The following is a 22,753-nucleotide window of genomic DNA, read 5'->3' as shown; positions in this document are numbered from 1 at the left end:
TAGGCTATGAGTAGGAGGTGCACATGAACATCAGTGGTTTTGTGTTTACACTTGGATCTTGAGTTAGTAAGCTTTTTGTTGCTGTGACCAAAATGATTACTACGAACCACTGAGAGGAGGAAAAGTTTAATTTGGTTCCCAGTTTCAGAGGTCTCAGTCCATAGTCAGCTGAGTCCATTGCTCTAGGCCCAAGATGAGGCAGAACATCACGACAGAAGGAAACTAGTTAGCTCATGGCAGTCCAGAAGCAGAGAAAGAGAGGGAGGAACACAGGGCACAATATTACCCTCAAGGACACATTCCCACCAACCTACTGCCTCTGGCCACATCCTACCTGCCTACAGGGACCATTCCATTCAAATTATTACTCCATCAAATGGATTTATCTCTTATTTTTACAAATGAATCTCATGACTGCCTTTCCTATTTCTATGAAGAACTTCACTGGAATTTTAATAGGAATTGTATTAAATCTGTATAGATTTTTGGTAGTATGGCCATTTTGACAATACAAGATTGGGAGATTTTTCCATCTTCTTCAACTTATTTCTTCAGTGTTTTGTAGTTTTCACTGAAGAAATCTTTCACCTCTTTTGTAGATTGATTCCCAAATATTTTATTTTTAAAGGCTATTGTGAATGGGATAGTTTTCCTAATTTCTCTTTCAGCTGGTTCATCACTGATGTGTAGGATCACAATTCATTTATGGGTGTTAATTTTATATCCTGCCACTTTGCTGAATTCACTGATGAGTTCTAGAAGTTTTTGAATGGAGATTTTGGGTCTTCTAAATATCGAATCATGTCATCAGCAAATAGGGATAGTTTGAGCTCTTCCTTTCCTATTTGTATTCCTTTAGTTTCTTTCTTTAGCCTAATTGGCTAGAATTTACAGGAGCATGTTGAAAAGAAGTGGTAAAAGAAGGCATCTCTGTCTTGTTCCAGTTTTTAGAGGGACTGCTTTCATTTTTTTTCTCCATTTAGAATTATGTTGGCCTTAGGTTTGGCATATATCGGTTTTACAGTGTGGAGGTATGTTCCTACTATCCCTAGTTTTTCTAGTGTTTTGAACATGAATGGATGCTGTATTTTGTCAAATGCTTTTTCTGCATCTATTGAGAGAATCATGTGATTCTTGTCTTTAAGTCTATTGATGTGATGAATTACATTTATTGATTTCTGTATTTTGAACCAACCTTGCCTCTGTGGGATGAACCCGACTTGATTGTGTGCACTATTTTTTAAATATGTTTTTGTATGTGATTTGACAGTATTTTATTAAGAATTTTTACATCTGTGTTCATCAGGGATATTGGTCTAAAATTTTCTTTCCTTGATGTATGTTTGGTTTTGGAATCAGGTGATACTTGCTTCATAGAATGAATTTGGAAGGGTTCCCTCCTTTTCTATTTCATGGAATAATTTCAGAGGATTGGTGTTAGTTCTTCTTTAAAGGTCTGGTAGAACTCAGCTGAAAATCTGTCTAGTCCTGGGCATTTCTTTGTTGGTAGGCTTTTGATGGATTTTCAATTTCACTGCTTGAAATTGATCTTTTCTATGTCCTCCTAATTCAATTTGGGTAGGTCATATGTCTCTAGAAATTTATCTGTCTTCAAATTTTGTATTTTTTTTAAAGAGAGAGAGAGAAAAAAAATTTTAATATTTATTTTTTAGTTTTTTGGTAGACATCTTTATTTTATTTTTATGTGGTGCTGAGGATTGAATCTAGCGCCCCGTCATGCCAGGTGAGTGCGCTACCGCTTGAGCCACATCCCCAGCCCCTCAAATTTTGCATTTTTTTACAGTATAAATTTTCAAAATAGTTTCTGATTATCATCTGTGGTTGAGTAGTATCTGTTATGATATTTCCTTTTTCATCGTGAATGTTAGTAATTTGAGTTCTCTCTCTCTCTCTTCATTAGCTTGGCTAAGTGTTTATCAGTTGTATTTATTTTTTTGATGAACCAACTTTTTGTTTTGTCAATTTTTTGGATTGTTTCTTTTGTTTTAATTTCATTGATTTTAGCTCTGATTTTAATTGTTTCTTGTCTTCTACTGCTTTTGGTGTTGATTTGTTCTTCTTTTTCTAGGGCCTTGAGATGTAATATTAGGTCATTTGTTGACTTTGTGTTCTTTTAATGAATGAGCTCAATGTGATGAACTTTCCTCTCAGCACTACCTTTATAGTGTCCCAGAGATTTTTCTATGTTGTATAAGTGTTCTCATTTACCTCATCCCTGATTTCTTCTGCTATCTATTGGTCCCTCAATAGTGTGTTATATAGTCTCCAGGTGTTAGTTTAGCTTCTATTTCTTATTTTATCATTGATTTCTAATTTCATTCCCTTATGGCCTGATAGAATGCAAGGTATCATCTCTATTTTTTTTGTATTTACTAAGAATTGCTTTGTGGCATAAGATATGGTGTGTTTTAGAGAAGAATCTGTATGCTGCTGAGAAGAAAGTGTATTCAGTCATTGATGGAAGAAATATTCTGTAGGTATATCTGTTATGTTTAAATTATTCATTGTATTTTTTAGTTTTATTGCTTTATTTAGTTTTTGTTTTGAGGATCTATCCAGTGGTGAGAGAGTGTATTAAAATCACCCAGTATAGTTGTGTTGTGGTCTATTTGATTCTTGAAATTGAGAAGGGTTTGATTGATGTATGTAGATGCTCCATTGTTTGGGGCAAAAATATTTATGATTATTATGTCTTGTTGATGTATAATTCCCTTAAGCAGTATGAAATGTCCTTCTTTGTCCCTTGTGATTAAATTTTGGCTTTAAGTCCACTTTATCATATCAGATATCAGAGGCTAAAAGCATCTGCTTATTTACATGATCCATGTGAGTGATATGTTTTTTTCCCATCCTTTTACCTTCAGTCTCTGGATGTCTTTACCTATGAGGTAGGTCTCTTAGAGACAGATGTTGTTGGGTCTTGTTTTTTAATCCAATCTTCCAGCCTATGTCTTTTGATTGATGAATTTAGGCCACTTATATTCAATGTTATTATTGAGAAATATTATTCTCAATAAATTATTATTCTTAATAAATTTCCTGTAACTTAGATTTATCTGGTTTTTAATTTGAATTAGTTTCCTTTGATTGACTATTATTCCAGTGTAGTTACTCCCTTTGCTGGTTTTTAATTTTACTTTTCATTTCTTCTTCATGAAATATCTTACTGAGTATGTTTTGTAGAGAAGGATTTCTAGTTGTGAATTCTTTAACTTTTTTTTAATCATGAAAGTTTTTTATTTTATTGTCAACTCTGAAGCTTAATTTTGCTGGGTATAATATTCTTGGCTAGAATCCATTTTCTTTCTGAGCTTGGCATATATTTTTCCAAGACCTCCTAGCTTTGAGGGTGTGGGTTGAGAAATCAACTGAGCTTCAGATATATTCCCTCTAAATGTAACTTGTCATTTTTCTCTGGCAGGTTTAAAAATCTATCCTTATTCTCTGTTAGGCACTTTCATAATAATATGCCTTACTGTGGGTTCCATATTTCTTGGAAGTTCTGTTCATGGTCTTTTAATATCTTTTCCTCCATGGTCAACTTTGTTTTCAAAATTATATATTTTCTCTTCACTGCCTGAAACTCTGATCTTCTCTGTTGGTGATACATACTTTACATTGAATTTTTAATTTGGTTTATTGATTCCTTCATTTTGATGATTTCTACTTGATTCTTTTTTTTTTTTTTACAGAATCTCTGTCTCTTTATTGAAGTGATCTTTCAGTTTCTGTATTTTCTTTCTGATTTTAGTTCTTACATTGTCCTTTACCTTGCAGATCTTCTTAACTATGTACATTCTAAACACCTTCTCTGACATTTCTTCCACTGTGGTGCCAATGTATTCTATTATTGGCATTATCTTGGTTTGTTTTTTCTCTTGCTACTTCATATTGTTTGTATTTTATCTACTTGTTGATGTGAACTGAAGAGCCAAGTGAGATGAAAGAAGGGACACAGGGTTCCAAAGCTTAGCTAAGGACGTTTATTATTGGCAAGCACAGCATATTATAGTTTACAGTAAGTTTCCAATCACGGAATGAAAACTTGAGGTTAGGCAGACAAAATACTAAAATATCTTTTTTAAAAACAATGCTATGTTTACATTTATTTTCTTAATCTTTATATTAGATCCATGCTAGCAGCTAAGCATAAGATAACAGGAACATTCCCTAAAATAACTCCACTACAAGGGAAACTCATGAAACAAATCCACAGTCTCAAGAGGAACTTATGGCAAGTCTGACCATGTCAACTGAGTGTGTCCTGAGAACAGTCTGCTGTTCTTGCTTTCTCTGGCCTGCCAAGAGGTCAGAGGATGTTAACTCCTTAACATCTGCAGCTCCACCACAGTCCTTGAGATCTCAGACAACTCCATCATCTGCCCATATAACAGTATGGATCTGAGGCAGTAGTTTCTACCCTGTGGACTTATAGTGTCCCTGAAGGTTTCCAGTATCTCACTTACTGAGAGGCTGCCAATCTGTTTTCTTAGTTTCATGATGTGGAGTAGCCAGTAAGCGATCTTCTCTATTCTACCATCTTGAAACCCCCTGCAATCTGAATTTTAACAATTCCTCCTGCTGATTCTGGTGCCCATTAAGGCTTGAGAATGACTGATATCATTTTTCCATACCAGATTCAGCAAACTCTTTCTGTAAAGAGGCAGACAGTATACTTCAGACTTTGCGGGTCACAGTCTCTCTCACAATAAATCAGTTCTATCATGGTAGCTTGGAAACAGACATCCACAATATATTAATAAATAAGCATAGCTGTGTTCCAATAAAACTTTATTTATAATAACAGTTGGTGAGCAGCTTTGGTTCTGTAGGCCATATCGCCAACCTCTGTTGGGTTCTGTTCTCAGCTCTCTGGCATCCTTGGTGTTTGTTTCATTCCTCTTGTAGATCTGGTTTATCATTTTAGACCTTCTTTAAAACTTCTAAAGGAGACTGGCTTAGTTAATAAATCCTGATCAATTCTTTTATCAGTGCTTTTTTGATGGTAAGGTCAGATTTTCACCTCACTATAGATCGCCTTTAATGCCCGCTGCTATTTACTTTAAAAGCTGTTGTTTGTCATTTAGCCTCATTCTTGAGTGTGCCACCTGTGTGAGCCCTTATGCTTTTGACATATTCTATAAGAGCTTTTCAATCTCTACAGATTATCAGCCCCAAAGAAGATATTCATAATGGTGGTTATATTAGTTAGCTAGAGTTACCATGAAAAAGTACCCCAAACTGTGTGGCTTAAAAAAAATAGAAATTTGTGGTATACAGGTGTATTAAGAATTATAATGCAAAAATATTATGAATGTAATGCAAAAAAAGAAAGAAATAGAAATTTGTCTCACACTTTTACAAATTGAAAGTCCAAAATTAAGATGACCGCAAGGCTATGATTTCTCTGATATTTGTAGAAGAATCCTTTTCTTCCTCTTCACTTACAATTTTTTATTCATCAAATGTATCTATCCTGTGCAAAATGATGCTTTGAAATATGTACACATTATGGCTGGGTGTGGTGGTGCACACCTGTAATCTCAGCTACCTGGGAGGCTGAGGCAGGAGTATCACAAGGGCAAGGCCAGCCTGGGCAACTTAGCAAGAAACAAAAACAAAATTGAAAGGGCTGGGGATGTGGCTCAGTGGTAGAGCAACCCTGGGTTCATTTTCCAGTTCCACAAGAAAAAAAATACATAAAATACCAAACATTAAAGAATGGTTAAATTGAGGTAGTTATTATATAAATCACCTCACATACTTTTTTTGGGGTGCACTTAACATATCCTCTGTTAGCTATTTCTACATGTAAACATTGTTATTAATTATAGTCAGCATGTTATAAAATAGATCTCTTGAGAGTTTATTCCTTCTATCTAACTGAAATTTTGTGTCCTTTGACCAACATCCTCTCAACCCATTGTCCCCATATATCCTGGTAACAACCATTCTACTCTGTTTCTACAAATTAAACTTTTTACGGATTACACATTCAATTGAGCTCATGTGATATTTATCTTTCTATGCCTGACTTACTTCATTTAATACCATCCTATGTTATTGAAAATGACACAGATTCTTTTTTTAAGGCAGAACAGTATTCCACTGTATATGTACATCACCACATTTTCTTTATCTGTTCATCTGTTGGTGGATACTTAGGCTGATTGCAATTTTGGCTGTTGTGATTGATGCTGCAAAGAACATACAATGCAGATACCTCTTTGACATGCTGATCTAATTTCCTTTGGATATGTACTGATTAGTGGGATTGCTAGTTCATATCTGGTAGTAAAACTACCAGATATGAACAATGTCACTTTCTTCTAGTCATTTTTACAGTTTCAGTGTTAAAGTCTTTGCTCCATTTTGAGTTGATTTTTGTATCTGTTGTGAGATAGGAGTCTCATTTCATTCTTCTACATGGAATCTCCAGTTTTCCCAGCACCATTATTGGAGACTCTTCTTTTCCTGTTGTGTGTTCTTGATACCCTTCTCAAAAATTAGTTGACCCTGATTTATTTCTAGCCTCTCTGCTCTGTTTCATTGATCTCTGTGTTCAATCTTAGTATTATGCCATTTTGATTATTGTAGCTTTGTAGTATATTTTGACATCAGGTGGTGTGATTCTTCCAGTTTTGTTTCTTTTGCTAAAGATTGCTTTGGTTGTTTATTTATTTATTTGTGTATATATGTGGTTACATATACATTTTGCAATTACATTTTATATTTCTGTGAAAAATGCCTTTGGAATATTAATAAGGATTTTTTCTTTCCCTTTATAGTTTCTGGTGTTTTAAGGTAATCATTGTTATTCCTTATCTTATAGATGCCTCTGGTCACGTGGACCCTTCTCCCTATGTGTCTTCACATTGTCTTCCCTTTGAGTACTTCCCTGTGTCCAAAACTTCCCTTTTCATCAGGACACTGGTAATATTGAATTAAGACTCACCCTGGGATCACCTTAACCTGATCATCTGTGAACCCGTATTTTTTATGAAGTGGCATTGACAAGTTCTGGGGGTTAGAAACCCAATGTCTTATTGAAATGAATCACTTATCAGTGATGAAGGAAGGGACTTAGTTTTAACAGTAGCTCTTCTAGATAGAAACTTCCTATATGAATTTGCAAGCACTATCTTTTTTCCTTGGTACAAGTTGTACTATTTACCTCTGGGGAAGGTACACAGAGATTTCTTTGCCCTCCTTCAGTAAAACAGACAACAGCTTCAATTTGATAATCTATTTTGTTTGTTTGTTTTGGGTAAAAGGGAGAAAAAGATCATTATTTGCATAGAAAATATTAGGAGAGCCTAAAGCTATCAGTAAGAATTTAACAAAAGTTCCTGGAACAGTATCTAATAGAATTGCTGATACACAGTGTGTGGAAGATGTATCCAGAGTCAAGATGGAGATTAACATTCATTCTTGCATGTTAACTATGGCCTTTATTTGCTACTCTTACTGTGCTAAATGCTTCACATGCATCTCCCTAAACCCTTACCACAACTCTGGATACTAACATATCTTCTTTTTAACAGTTGAAGTTTAGAAGAGTAAAATATGAAGCTACTTGCTCAGTGTCAGAAAGTGGCAGTGCAGGGACTTTATCTCAGACTAGTTTGGAAGCTCATTAAAATTTTTTTCTTTTATTTAACTGTAGTATGCACACAGAAAAATGCATATATTGTAAGTGAAGAGAAGGCCTGTGTTTCTAACTACTGTTCTGTTTTTTTTTATCTCATTCTGCAATTCATTTGCATATAATATTTATTGGCCACCTACTCTCTAACAGATTAATGATTAGTAGTGTAGAAAACAGTCTTGCTCTTGAGCAGAGCTGGTGCTAGAGAGGACAGATCTTGTCCCATCTTTCGTCACATCATAAAAGGTCAGAACTCCAGGCTATAAAGTTTTATATTCATCCTTGGGCAAATCAGCATCTCTGGAGATTTTTAAGTAGGGTAGAGACATGATTAAATTGAAGTTCGGTGTGTTTGGGACAGATTGGGACAGTAATAACCAGAGGTTTTTATATACTAGTTCCAAAATCTAGCACTTTAGATTTAGAGCATTTGATGGTTAAATCACATTTGGAAAGGGAGGCATTCCTAGTTCTTGTTAGCAGTCAATCTTGCTCTGGTTGAAGGAATATAATCTACTACACTGTACAACTCCCCAAAAGTAGAGGCTCTCTGATGGTCCCTGCCAAGCATCAAGAGTGTTCTAAACCTCTGTGAGCCCCACAAATACTCATTGAGAGACTCTGGGTAGAACTGGGCACAGAACTCTAGTTCTCTGTTATTGGAAGGCTTCCCTTTATGCTGGGCTTTCTTTCTTTCTTTCTTATTTATTTATTTATTTTTTAGTTGTTGATGGACTTTTCTTTTCTTTCTTTCTTTTTTAATGTGTGGTGCTGAGAATTAAACTCAGTGCCTCACACATACTAGGCAAGTGCTCTACCACTGAGCTATACAACCCCAGTCGTACGCTGGGCTTTCTGAGAAGAAAATGATCAGCAGATGCCCTGCCAGCCACTCCCCAACATCAAAATAGTCCTTACCAGTCCTTGCTGCCTTTTCTTCCTTAGAAATGCAAGCCAAATCCCAGACCTTCATCATTTGACCTTTTTTGCCGTGCTCCCTGTAGAAGAAACGAGCAGAGTATATTCTCTGGTTTGCCACTGGTACCATCCATCAGAGTACCATGGGTTTTGAGAATGTTGCAGACTTTTGCTATGTCTCTCACAGTTGGTTCTGGCCACAGGTACAGCATCCCCCAAAATATGAACTCTAGATGCTCTAAAATCTGAAACCTGTTGTGCACTCACATGACATCACAAGTGGAAAATTACACACTGGACTTAATGTGATATCAAACTGCAGCCACACTAAAATACTGTGTAAAATTAATGACCTTCTGGCTTTGTATTTCAGTGTATATGAAATGTGAATGAATTACATGTTCTGACTTGGTTCTCATGTCCATCATGTCTCATAATATATATGCAAATACCCTGAAAAAATCTGGAAAAAAAACCCCTAACCAACCAACCAACAAACCCTAAAATCTGGCCCTAAACATTTCAGGTAAGGTGTACTCAATCTGTACAGGCTTGTGTGTGTGTGTGTGTGTGTGTGTTCCATGGCAAGGTGGTCTCTGACATGGAATAAATATGGCGATCCCCATTTCTTTAGAGAATAATTCAGGATAGAAAAATTCATGATGGAAATCATTCAGGATAGAGAAATACAGGTGACAGCTCTCTGTTGGAAGACTGATCCTAGAAATTAAGAAACAGAATTTAGCACAACCGTATCTTGATGTCCATATACAATATGGAGCCATGGAGTTGGAGCAGCGTAGATGGGGAGTCTGGAAAACTTGGTCCTTGTTTGGACTCCACCTCAGCCTACACTTCAAACAAGACACTTACCTTCCTAAGGCTTTCGTTTCCTCCAATATGAAGGAGCTGCAGGACTGTCATTTCACAGAAATGTTTCAGACAGTGGCTTTGTGATACCAATACAAGAAAACCAAGTATCACCAAAGAAAAATGAAGGGAGGCCCTGTAAAAGGTCTTTGAGAGCTACATAGTCACTAAATAGATTTTCTTACATCTCTAAAAAGTCAATAAACTCTCCCTCTTTCCTTCTTCCCTTCCCTCCCTCTTTCCCCTCCTTTGCTCACTCACTCAGTTCCTATCTTGTTTGCATGAAAAGAAAAGTTGAAAAAAAATGCAGGAGGAAGATTGAGTCCATTTCTTTGGTGTGATGACAACAAGGAGAGAGAATTGTTCGTTAGTGTTTGTGATCTTCTATTCAGTGAACTAACAGAAGTGGCTTGGAAACCCTCACAGTCTGCTGGGGAGGGAGGGTGGAGGCTGTATTTCCTTGGCAGAGAGATAGGCAGTGAATTTTTCCAGATTGTTTTTCAGTTCAATACCCAGTGACTTTACATCAGACACTTGTACATTTATGATCCATCCTGGGCATTCTTCCCCTTTGGGGTGGCCCACTCGGGCTAAATAATAACTTCACAGTTGTGGAGAGCCAGAAGTGTTCTCTAAAGTGGTGAGTCTGCAGCTTTGTGAAGCAGTCCCCATTTTTCAATTTTCCTTCACTACCTTCAGAACCTTTGTTTATATCTCCATTGTAACTTGCCACATTCTTCTGGGTATCTCAGCGGCTTGGCTATGTATGTTTACGTGTAGACCATAATAAGCTCCTTGCAGGCACGGTTTGGGTTTTTGTCCCACTGATAATTGCAACGGATGTTGAATTCGATACCTGGTACAGGCTATAGATGCTTCTTGAGTTGAACTCAATTGGATTGAATTCTCCTGGGTTGTCTAGCAGTTAGACTTTAGCCAAAATGAAATCAATGCTTTTTGGTGATATATTCAATTTCTTCATTCCAAGAACTGGGCAGGGCTGCCAGGCCCAGAGAGTGCAGATAGACAATACAGTATGGGCTGTATGACTTGAATATGAAAATATGCTATGAGCTTAATGCCCAGAGGATACTTAGTTTTTGGCTTTTAACAGAGTAGAAGTGGTCATTTCTAGGATGTAGGCCTGTTGTAACAAAAATGATTGCTAATAGATGCTTTTCTATCTCATTTATACAGCAGGGACATATCATCCTGATTGCCTTATTCTGGGAAAGGGAATTAATGGAGGGGTGTGTAGGGATAAGCAGAATGATGTGGAACTAGAACATAAATCACCCCGAGGATCAGAGGGTAGGATACTGGGAGGAGGAACTCCTTAGGCCAATTATAACAGGATGATCTACAAGTCAACATTGACCTCTCATTGATGTGAGCGATTCTGAGACAGTGAGTCTGAAGATGAAATATAATGACTTAAAACAAAGAAAAGTAATGATGTCCATCTCATTTTACTGTCTTTCCTATTCCCATTCCCCCCATCCTTCCCCTCCCTCCCCTTTGCCCTATCTAGAGTTTGTCTATTCCTCCCATGCTCCAAGCCCCATCCCCATTATGAATTAGCATCCTTCTATCAGAGAAAATATTTGGCATTTGTTTTGGGGGGGATTGGTTTACTTCAATTAGCATTATATTCTCCGACTCCATCCATTACCTGAAAATGCCATGACTTTTATTTTCTTTTAATGTTGAATAATATTTCATTGTGTATATATACCACAGTTTCTTGATCCATTCATCTACTGAAGGGCATCTACGTTGCTTCCACAGTTTAGCTGTTGTGAATTGTGCTGCTATAAACATTGATGTGGCTGTGTCCCTGAGTATGCTGTTTTTAAGTCCTTTGGGTATAGACTGAGGAGAGAGATATCTGGGTAAAATGGTGGTTCCATTCCCAGTTTTCCAAGGAATCTCCATACTGCTTTCCATATTGGCTGCACCAATTTGCAGTCCCACCATCAATGTATGAGTGTGCCTTTTCCCCCATATCCTCGCCAACACTCATTGTTTGTCTTCATAATAGCTGCCATTCTGACTGGAGTGAGATGAAATCTTAAAGAGTAGTTTTGATTTTCATTTCTCTAATTGGTAGAGATGTTGAACAGTTTTTTAATATATTTGTTGATCGATTATATATCATCTTCTGAGAAGTGTCTGTTCAGCTCCTTTGCTCATTTATTAATTGGATTATTTGTTTTTTTGTGTTAAGATTTTTGAATTCTTTATTATCTTAGAGATTAGTGCTCTGGTGTGACTCTACATTGTGTACAACCAGAGATATGAAAAATTGTGCTATATATGTGTAATATTAATTGGAACACATTCTGTCATGTATAACAAATTAGAATAAATTTAAGACATAAATATTAAATGAGATACTACAATAAAAAAGGCAAAAACAAAAGCAAAAACAAAAAACAAAGAAGAAAACCATTGGGGCTGGGGATGTGGCTCAAGTGGTAGCGCGTTCGCCTGGCATGCGTGCGGCCCGGGTTCGATCCTCAGCACCACATACAAACAAAGATGTTGTGTCTGCCGGAAACTAAAAAATAAATATTAAAAAATTCAAAAAAAAAAAAAAAGAAGAAAATCATTGATTCAGAATATTTTGGTGAAAGAAGAGTAAATCACTTTTTCCAATATGAAGTGGAGAGAGGATAATGACCATAATGTTGAGAAATACTCCACCTTAGCTCATGCATAATAAAGAATCCACTTAGAAAGCAACCTTGAGTGACTTTCAAGGGCTAACACTATAGGAAATGGGGAAGGAAGATAGAGTCCCCTTCCCTGAAGTGGCTCCTAACTTAAAGGGAATGAAGATCACCCTAAGGTATCGGCTCAGTGGGGAGGTAGGGAAGTAAGGAATGTAGGTTGGAGATGTTTGCGATGCTAAACAACTTACTATTTTCCCTGAATTATTCCTTTGACACAACCAAACACCAGGCTATTAAGTGGGTGGGGGTGGGCCCACGGGACAGGGGATGAGTGACTGACTTCAAGCCACAAGGATGAAGGTTTGAGGTTGCTTTCTGGACATAGGAGGCTGCCACGGCACTGACTCCTGCAGGCAAAACATGTCTAAGGCTTCTCTCTGGATGAACTCTGAAAAACATGAGAGACTCTTGAAGTATTTTAGTGCTATAATTCATTTGCATGTGAAACATGCATTTTATAATTAGTGGTCTTAATCACTCATGTTTGCACTATTTTACCTAGAAGGTGGGAAAAATGAATTCATTAATTCATTTAAAATGTTTTTTGAGTGTCTACTCTGTGCTGGATACTGCTATGCACTAGAGATACAGGGGAGAACAAAACAGGAATACCCTTCCCCTCAGAAAGACTTTATTCTAGCATATATATAAAATCAATACATAATCTAATTATATATTATAGAATTAGATTGCATATTATGTCATTATATATTATATATTATTATATAATTATACATTATATAATTATATATATTATATAATATATGATATATAATCTAATTCTATAATATAGAATCAGATTATATATCGATTATGTGTATATTATATTATATATCATATTATATATATATTATGTAATTATATATATATAATTAGATTATGTATTAAATAGTGCTGCAAGGTTAAAGCATACCAGGGGATAGAAAGAGTATGCAGGTGTTGACAGGAGGCAGAGAGGATTTGAGTTCTGGTATCTAAAAGATGTGTAGCCTTTGGCAAATCACTTCCTCTCTCTGGGTATAAAATTCTTCATCTGTCAAATGAGAGAAGAAGGCTAGTTAAAAATTCCCATGAATCTCATTTTCTTCCTTTCTGCAGGAATCTATGTGTCAGAAATATTAGAAGCAGGTTACTGCATGGTGATGAGAAGGCAAAGGCGCTAGGCCATTTTATAGTTCACAAGGCAAACTGCTAGAGTTCTCTGTTGTACAAGTTTCCCTTCATAACTGCAAGTAAGAAACAGAATCCGAGGTTGGACTGTTGGGCTCAGCTTTGGTCATGTGTCATACCCAGAGACTTCACCGTGTTAGGGGAATGACATCTGTGACGCGCCTACTGTTCAGATGTGGAGAGTATACTTGGAGGGCAGGGACAGGCAGAGCCTCCGTGGTAGGTACACCGGTTTTGATCTCCTGTTTAATTGAGGGTTACAGCAAATTCCTCCCAGGAAAGGGGTAAGGATACCAGAAGCAGCTCAGAGACATGAAACAGACCAGATCTGCAAATACCCATTGCATCCTCTAGGGTTTTATATGCCAGTGACAGAGAATTCTGGGGCTTGCATATAAAAGGAATTAGATTATTAAATCAATGTTGAAGAACATTTGTTGTAAAGACCCAAATCATGCTATAGTGTGGCTCTGAAGAGAAAACCTCTGCCACCGCCATTAAATCTTGGAAATCACAGTTTGCACTGCTGATTTTTCTTCACTGTGGATGTGACTTTTTTTTAATGTATTGTAGCCAGGAGGGGAGGTGCTATCTCTCATCTCTTTTCTTCTACTTCAAAAGATCCTAACACAGTGTCTGATATGTGCACATCACCTGCCTGTGGCAAGGGATTCAGAGAAAGCAAGTACCAAGCATCTTTAGCTCTTAGAAATGAGGATATTTTTTTTCTCCTTGACCCCCAATAAAACTGCTTAAATGGAGATTCCTCAAACACAGGAAGGAGTTCTGGAAAGGAACAGCCACCATCTCCTACACCCGTTACGTGTTTTATGACCCCACAGAATGTCCTCCTCTCCCTCTGAGCCCTCGCTTGGTGCTGTGCTTGGTATGGACCTTAGCCTCCAGAGTGAAGTAAAAGCCTCTCCCTCAGAGGTTTCATGTCAGGAGCTACAGAGACTTAGTTGAGGTCTCAGCAAAATGATTAAGTCCTCAATGTTTCCCTGGACCAACGCCGTGTACCCCTTTGAGTGAATGTCACCTGTGTTCTTTTCAAATAGCCTTTTTGAAGTTTGCCAATGGGAAACTAAAAAGTTCACTTCCCTTCTCTCCTGAGCCCCAGAAGTCTTCTTTCTCCTTCCAGGGTTCTCAGCTACGTCCCTCCCTGTTGACCACAGGGCGGTTTTCAGAGTCTTTGTTAAGTTGTACTCACCCTTCAGAAGAGCTGTGATTTTGCTGTGTTCTGGAACTGGGATGTGGTGGTTGCCCAGCTATTGGTTAGTGAGCATCCTTCACTTTTCTTCCTACCTACTATGCAATTCTTAGAAAAATACCAATTTTATTTTTTTCCTTTCTTTACTTTCTAAGTTCCTGGGAATCAAACCCAGGGGCATGTGCATGCCTACCACGTGCACTACCACTGACTTATATCCCCAGCAAGACTTTCATTTTAAAATGGTTGGAGTTGGAGAATATCAAGCTAAGCAAAATAAGCCAATCCCCCTGAAACCAAAGGCTGAAGGTTTACTCTAACATGTGGATGCTAATTTACAATAAGGAAGGGGACACTAGGGAAGAAAAGAGTTACCTTAGATTGGGTAGAGACAAGTAAAGGGAGGGAGGGGAGGGGATGTGGGAATAGAAAGGATAGTCGAATGAAATCTGTGTTTCTCTCTTGCTTAAAAAAAAAAATTCTGAATCTGTGAACCTGTTTTCCACAGCAGAAAGGACACAGTAGGCAAAGAATAAGTGTATATTTTAAATAGGAGGCAGTGTGGAGTCTTGGAAAGAACCCACGTCAGGGGATAGGTAGAATTCTGTTTCAGCTACGTCATGGCTGTGGGATCTTTGACAACTAACTTAATGGTGATGAAACTCATTTGTTTATTTGAAAAATGGAGATATCCTCTGCCTTGCCGGTTTGTGGCGAGGATTAGAAAAGATAATATATGTCGAATGACTAGTGCATGGTTGGGTGAATAAATGAAGGAATGGATGAGTACTGTGAGAAATTCTACTGATGACTGGAGAGCCCCCTCATGGGTTCCAGGTTGGTTGGGATTCCCAGGGATTAGTGTCATTCATTGTGATTCTTAGTGAAGGAAAACAGAAACACTTGAAGCTGGTCCCAGAATCTCCACCTCGTGCCTTCCCACAGAGTGCCAATTCTCTATAGAATTGACCCACTTTTCATCTGGGTGCCTCTGTGCATTCTACACGGCTCACTCAGGAGTCACCTCTTCCTCTCAGAAAGCTTCCCTGACTCCTCCGCCTCCACGGTTGGCACTGTGCCCTGCCATTTATATCAGCCATAGCACTGTCGCAGGGCTCTGCTAGGCTTGTGCCGCTAGCAACCCACTGTACTACCTGATCTTTGCAAGTTAAAGGAATGAATGAAAAGACTACTGTCCAAATTTTATAACCAGAGCTGAGAGCCTTGGCAAATGGTTTACCCAGGCTCCACTTTCCTCAGTGATAAGATGAGGATAGAATTTGAACACCCTGCCTCCCATTAGAATTATTTTTTTCATACATTTCTTTTTTTTTAAGAATGATATTAATTTAATATACATCAAATTATTTAGAAAATAATTTCAGTAACAATACCTAAGAACACCATATTCTTTTTTAAAAAATTTATTTATTTTAATCAGGTATATATGATAGCAGAATGCATTTTGATTTATTGTACACAATTGCAGCACAACTTTTCATTTCAGTGGTTGTTCATGATGTGGCCTTGCACCATATATGCAGTCACACATGTACCTAGGGTAATGATGTCCATCTCATTCCACCATCTTTCCTGCCTTCATGCACCCTCCCCACCCTCCATCCCCTTTGCCCAATCACAGTTCCTCCATTTTTCCCATGCCTCCCCTCTCCCCATTATGCATCAGCATCCACTTATCAGAGAGAACTTCTGGCCTTTGATTTTTTGAGATTGGCTTACTTTGCTTAGCACAGTAATCTCCAACTCCATCCATTGACCTGCAAATGCCATAATTTTATTCTCTTTAATGCTGAGTAATATTTTATTATGTATATATACCACAGTTTCTTTATCTATTCTTCAATTGAGGGTCATCTAGCTTGCTTCCACAATTTCGCTATTGTGAATTGAACTGCTATAAACATTCATGTAGCTGCATTACTATAAGCATGTTGTTTTTAAGTTCTTTGGGTATAGACTGAGGAGTGGGATAGCTGGGTCAAATGGTTGTTTCATTCCAAGTTTTCTAAGGAATCTCCACACTGTTTTCCAGATTGGTTACACCAATCTGCAGTCCCACCAGCAATGTATGAGTGTGTCTTTTCCCCCACGTCCTTACCAACATTTATTGTTGACTGTATTCTTGATAACTGCCATTCTGACTGGCATGAGATGAAATCTTAGAATAGTTTTGATTTGCGTTCCTATAATTAGTAGAGATGTTGAACATTTTTCATATATTTGTTGATCGAATGTATATCTTCTTCTGAGAAATATCCTGTCCAGCTCCTTAGCCCATTTATTGATTGGTTTGTTTGTTTTCTTGGTGTTAAGTTTTTTGAGTTCTTTATATATTCTGGAGATTAGTGTTCTATCTGATGTAGAACACCATATTCTTTTAAAGTCAAATTGCTTAATAAAATCCTGTGGGTCTGATGTTTTCTCTCTAAAAAACAAACCCAAACAAACAACTCCCCCTCCAACACTTATGAAATCATACTGATCCGCTGTAACATACAAAAATGGAATATATTCCAACTGTACACAGAAGTTGCATAGTACTGTAGTTACATTTGAATAAGGAAATGGCATTAGTTTTAAACTTCAATTTATAGGAAATGATTAAAATAAACAAAGATGGTAAAAAAATATGTTTTTAGGGCTGACTTGTAATTTTTATTTATAGGAAATTCCTTTATTATTGAACAGTGACTTACTAAAGGAAAATCTTAAAGTAACTGAGTATGTTTGCCTGTGAAGGAGAAATCTGGGGTGAAGTTAACTGCACAAAAAATGCATTTGATTTATTTCAATTGTATAACATGATGTTTTGATATACAGTTGACCTTCCATGTCTGGGAGTAACTATCTGAAGACCAAAAATATTTGAAAAAAATTGCATCTATATTGAACATGCATGGACTTTTTCCTTTGTCATTATTCCCTAAACAGTACAAGATGACAACTATTTACACAATATTTACATTGTATGAGGTGGTATAAGCAATCTAGGGATGATTGAAAGTATATATGAGGATGTAATTTAAATACTACACCATTTTATATAAAGGACTTGGGTATCTGTGGTCTGTTATGTTTGGAGGTCTTGGAGCCAATACCCTGTGAGAATGAAGGGTGAATTGTTCATAACCACCTGACTTCTGAGCATCAAAAGTGAGTATAGCTATAACCTCCCAGGGTCTCAAGAGCTCGCTTAAAGTATTCAGAAGATCAGGTTAAAAATGAGATTTTTGCTTAACTTATGCCTATAACTAACTTTTATTATGTTGGGTGGAGATTGCAAACTGACAGGATTTTTTATTTCTGAGGGAAAGGCAAGCTGGAGAAATTGAGTAAATTTTCAGGGAGAGAGCTCGAGGTTTAGAGGAAATTCTAGAAATATGTTCTGTGTACTCATAAGTCCATCAGCAACAGTGACATTACTCAGTAGTGCTTTTGGGTGGAGTTCCTGAGGTTTGGTTTGAGAGGGTAGGGCTGGGCATGGGGAGTGGGCAGGGATCTCACGCATTTCATATGTGAACTTGGGATCATGAATGCTTGCATTTCCATCTCATTAATTCTTTAAATTAGGGGGAAAAACATTTTCCTCATCAATAGAGCTTCAGAAACCATCTAGCAAGTAGAGGAGTATTTTGAGGGTAATAGATAACAGTGACCGTGATTAAAATGGCTGGTCCATGATTACCTGGGAAGGCCTGTTCTGCTTAGACTTGTCCAACCCTAGTTCAAGTGCGTCTTTTGATCAGGCATAGATGAATGGGCATCTCTGTTGCTTTCTTTTTTTATTAAATATAAAATTGGGATGATCACAAGAGCAGTTCCTAATCTACAGACATCTGTTCAGCTGCAGAATGCACTGCAGTCTTCCTTTGGTATTTAAACGTACAAATCAGTAGACCAAATATCCAGAAGCTAACTTTTAACTATCTCAGCTCTCCCAGGAAATCCGCTGTTATAAATGTGGGCCTACTGCAGTGGTAAGTTTCTCACAGAACAAATAAATAAGTAGTTAAGACCTAGCATCAACTGAAGCAAGGAGAACTTGATTGGCCTCCAGCTATCATAACTCTGTTTTTCCTCTAAGCCCACAGTAGAGCTGCAGATCCCCAGGCCAGGGAGCAATATCATATGTGGGGAGCTCCCAGCCTTCCTCACCCCCAAATTGTGTTATTATCAGCAAATTTTGGAAATAGTAATATATATACAGCCTTAGACTTCAATGGTGCCAAGCCGGGGGCAGTTGCTTCCTGTTAGGGGATTTTCTGTAATACCGCCAGAGCTTTGGGAGCATAGAGATGTGTGATTAGTCTGAGAAATAAATTCCCAATGAAGTGGGTCACCAAAGGAACACATGGCCTCCAGAAGTCATTCGCTTCCTATTATGGTTGTTATCTCATTATATGAGCCCAGTGAGCTGGGTGGGGATTTGGTAGAGAGGTTTTAGGCATTGAACAGAACTGGGCATTGTATCTTATGCTGAGTAGGCTTTAAAATCACTGATGGAGAAAATGGTGTATAGTCAGAATTGCTCTTGAAAATCCTTTGAGGAGACACCATTTTGGGGAGCCCTGAACTTTTTCAGAGAGGTCAGTGATTCTCCCTTCCCTTCCAGCCTGGGAGATGATGGATGTTTGTTTCTTCAGCTTAACACCAGATTATGGGCCCCACACTAAGAAAGTGACGTAGCATTCTTAAACCCTGCAACTAGAGTATTGTGGAACACAGTACTCATGTGGTGAAAGTTCTAGAGGGTTCCAGAGTTCCTGAGGAACTCAAGGGGTAGAATCAGGAAAAGTTAGTGACTGAGCAAACATGAGAGCTCACTCCTCTTATCTCGGGGTTTCCGTCTTGCTCTAGGCTTAGGTTGAACTAAATGGAATGGCAGGTTAATATCTATATTCTTTGTTAGTTTTTTATTCTTTCCTTCTCTCTTTTTGAATTTATAGCACATAGAGTTAACTTTGGGTAAGTAAATTCAGCTTTGAAGTGTCACCTGTGTCAGGGTCCTTTAAAACATGAAATTTTGTGGTTTCTGCCAAGTGGATCTATGGAAATCCAGATTAAGAAATTGTTAACCCTTACTTGGAGCAGTGGCATATGCCTCTAATTCCAGCTACTCAGGAGACTAAGGTAGGAGGATCTCAAGTTTGAAGCTGGCTGGGGCAGTTTAGTGAGACTCTATCTCAAAATAATTTTTTTTTTTTTTAAAAAGGGCTGGGACTGCAGCTCAGTGGTACAGTACCCCTGGGTTCACTGTGTCCACATGGCCCCAAATGGCTAATATATTTACTATCTGGCCTGATACAAGAAGCAGTTTGCTCATCTCTTTTATTGTTATTATCATTTTTATTTTATTGTATGTTTTGGGGGGTACTGGGGACTGAACTCAGGGGCACTTGGCCATGAACCACATCCCCAGCCCTATTGTGTATTTTATTTAGAGACGGGGTCTCACTGAATTGCTTAGCACCTCACTTTTGCTGAGGCTGGCTTTGAACTTGCCATCCTCCTGCCTCAGCCTCCTGAACCGCTGGGATTATAGGCATGCGGCATCGCACCCAGCTGTTTTATTGTATTATTATTATCATTATTTTATAAGACTATGTGTATACATATCCACTTACACATAAAATGGCTTTTTGTGAGGCAGGAGTTCTCTGGATGATTCTGGGGAAATAGTTCATCTGCCTAAGCACTCTGACCTTAGCTCCTTATACTTGTTTTTCATCAAATACACTGAAGCCAAGAACTTTTATAAAAACAATCCATGAAGCACTTCTTATAACCATATCAAAACGGCCCATAAAAATCAACCCCCATCTCTTGGGTCAGAAATTCTGCAAATGATTATGGCTGGAGAGAAAGATAGTTATCTGAACCCTTGTCTCAACAGTAGCCTTTCTCTGCCTGATTAGCTAGGGGGAAATTTAATTCTGCATTCAAAGATTTTAGATTAGATTAAAAGAAATGGTTGTTCAAAGAAGCAGGTAGGAGCCATACCTATGTGTGGAGATGCTGATATTGAACCTTGTGATTAAACTTAAAAAAATGCTTCATTAAAAAAAAAGTGCCATAGGAGGCTTATATTTCATCCGACCTCAATTTCCCTGAATAGAGTTGAGTGAGATTTCCTAGCCTAGTGCAGGCTGCTTATCTTGAGGTGGAAAAAAAAAATGTCATTAGCTGATTCCTGCTGAGGCATCGTATTTAGAAGCCTCATGGTTAGCTGGCTAACTTATGATCAGGGAAGGGGAAATCATTGCTTATTATAGGACTATTTCCATCTCTGATTCGAGTCCTTATTGGTGTGATCATTCTGCTGGCTTCAGAGCACAGGAAAAAGAGGTAATGGTGGTTCTTTTTATCTACATCCTATATCACGACCATAATCAGGAAGCATCTGGTTCCACACAGCAGTAAGTTAGTCACTCTATGTGGCCATAGTTTATTTTCTAAAATAATTTCTGGGTAGCCTTGGCACATAGCTCTGGTCATGTTCAGAAAGGCTAGGAAAAGGCTATAAATTCTGGCCACAAGCAATTTTTTAGGTGAGTCATTTATTATGTCTGTGCTGATACCAAGCAGCTGCTGGTTGAGTTAAGGGACTTCCTTTGTCTACGTCTCAAGATTCCTTGCCTATAAAGTGAGAGATTAGGCAGATGATTTATGTGGGTCTTGATTTCTGATCTCCCAAGAGCCTGGGTGCTATCTACAACTATCAAATTTTCTAGGCCAATTTTTCATATGCTGACATGTTGATTCCATTGCAAAGGTTGGAAAATGCTAGACTTGTACTGTGTGTCTTTTTCCCACCCCTCTCTGCATTGGAGATTCTGTCACTCTCTGTCTTAAGACTGTAGCTCCCATCTCTCTCTTGTTCCTTCCCCTAAGGGTTCCTTCAATTTTGCTCCCCTTCATTTCCTCTCTCTCTCCATTCTCTGTGTGTTTCACCGTGGTCTTTCCTTCTCGTTTCTTTCCTCTCTCTCACTTGCTCTGTTTTTTTTCCCTGGGTTTGTTTCAAAACCCTCCCAGGGTTCACTTATGACTTTGTTTTCTCTCAGCCGTGCTGAGGTCCTCAGGTGAAATACCTTTGTGGTTTCAGGCAGAATGCTAAACGGTCTCAGGACATGGGAAGGTCAAGTACCTGTCTGCTGAAATGAATAGGGCTTCACAGTGAGACCCAATTGGCAGCCCAGGGAGACCCAGTGGATTTTCCCTCTCAGTTAGCCACAGTGAGATCAATCATAATCTGCCTTCCTGAAAATGGAACTCAGGGAATTGGAATCAGTGAGGTTCTTTGTAGCTGTGCCTAATGCTGCAGAAGGGGAAAAAGGAAGAGATGAATGGGGCTGGGCAGCCTTTTAAGGGAAGGATCTTAAAATATTTCTCCCCTGCTGATTCATGCTTGTCCTCTGTCTGTATTGTACATGGAACAACCAGAAACCATTCATCAAGAGACCTGAAACCCCAAAACTCCTGGATCCAGGTTTGAATATATTCCATTAGTTTTTGGTGCACAGATGAAGAAATCATAGAAGACTTGAGGCAAAAAATGACCATGAACCTCATATCTATCATGAGTCAACCGTGCATGATACACAGAGACAGATGTCATCCAAAAGTAGTCTAGGTGTGGATTGGGCAGGCATTGTAATTGCTTATAGCCCAAGGTGGTCACATAGGCAAGGGAACAGATTTGTTCTGTCCAGAACCAGAGTGATTAGAGATGAGCTGCAGGAAGGAAGGATTTGCAGAATGTCAAGGAGGAATTTCTGTTAAGCAGATTTTCCCCACAAAGTATCAGAATCATGTAGTTTCCATTTCAGGGGAAGCTGTAAGGAAGACAGCTTCGAGGGATTTATTCATTTACTCAGCTAATACTTACAGAGTACCCATTCAATGTCAAGCACTCTCCTGTTCTGAGGCCCGGCAATGAACATATGTCTGGAGGATTCGGGTATCACGTGTGGGACTACAATCAATGTCTTTTAAGATTGCTCATATCTTAAGATTGCTCATATCATTCCATGGCCAGGCACAGTGGTATATGCCTTTAATCCCAGCGACTCAGGAGGCTGAGGCAGGAGGATTGCAAGTTTGAGGTCAGTCTCAGCAACTTAAGGAGACCCTGTCTCAAAATTAAGAGAGAGGGAGGGAGGG

This window comes from Marmota marmota, unplaced genomic scaffold (genome assembly GCF_001458135.2).
Source record: "Marmota marmota marmota unplaced genomic scaffold, marMar, whole genome shotgun sequence".
NCBI lineage: Eukaryota > Metazoa > Chordata > Mammalia > Rodentia > Sciuridae > Marmota > Marmota marmota.
This window is presented reverse-complemented; position numbering follows the sequence as displayed.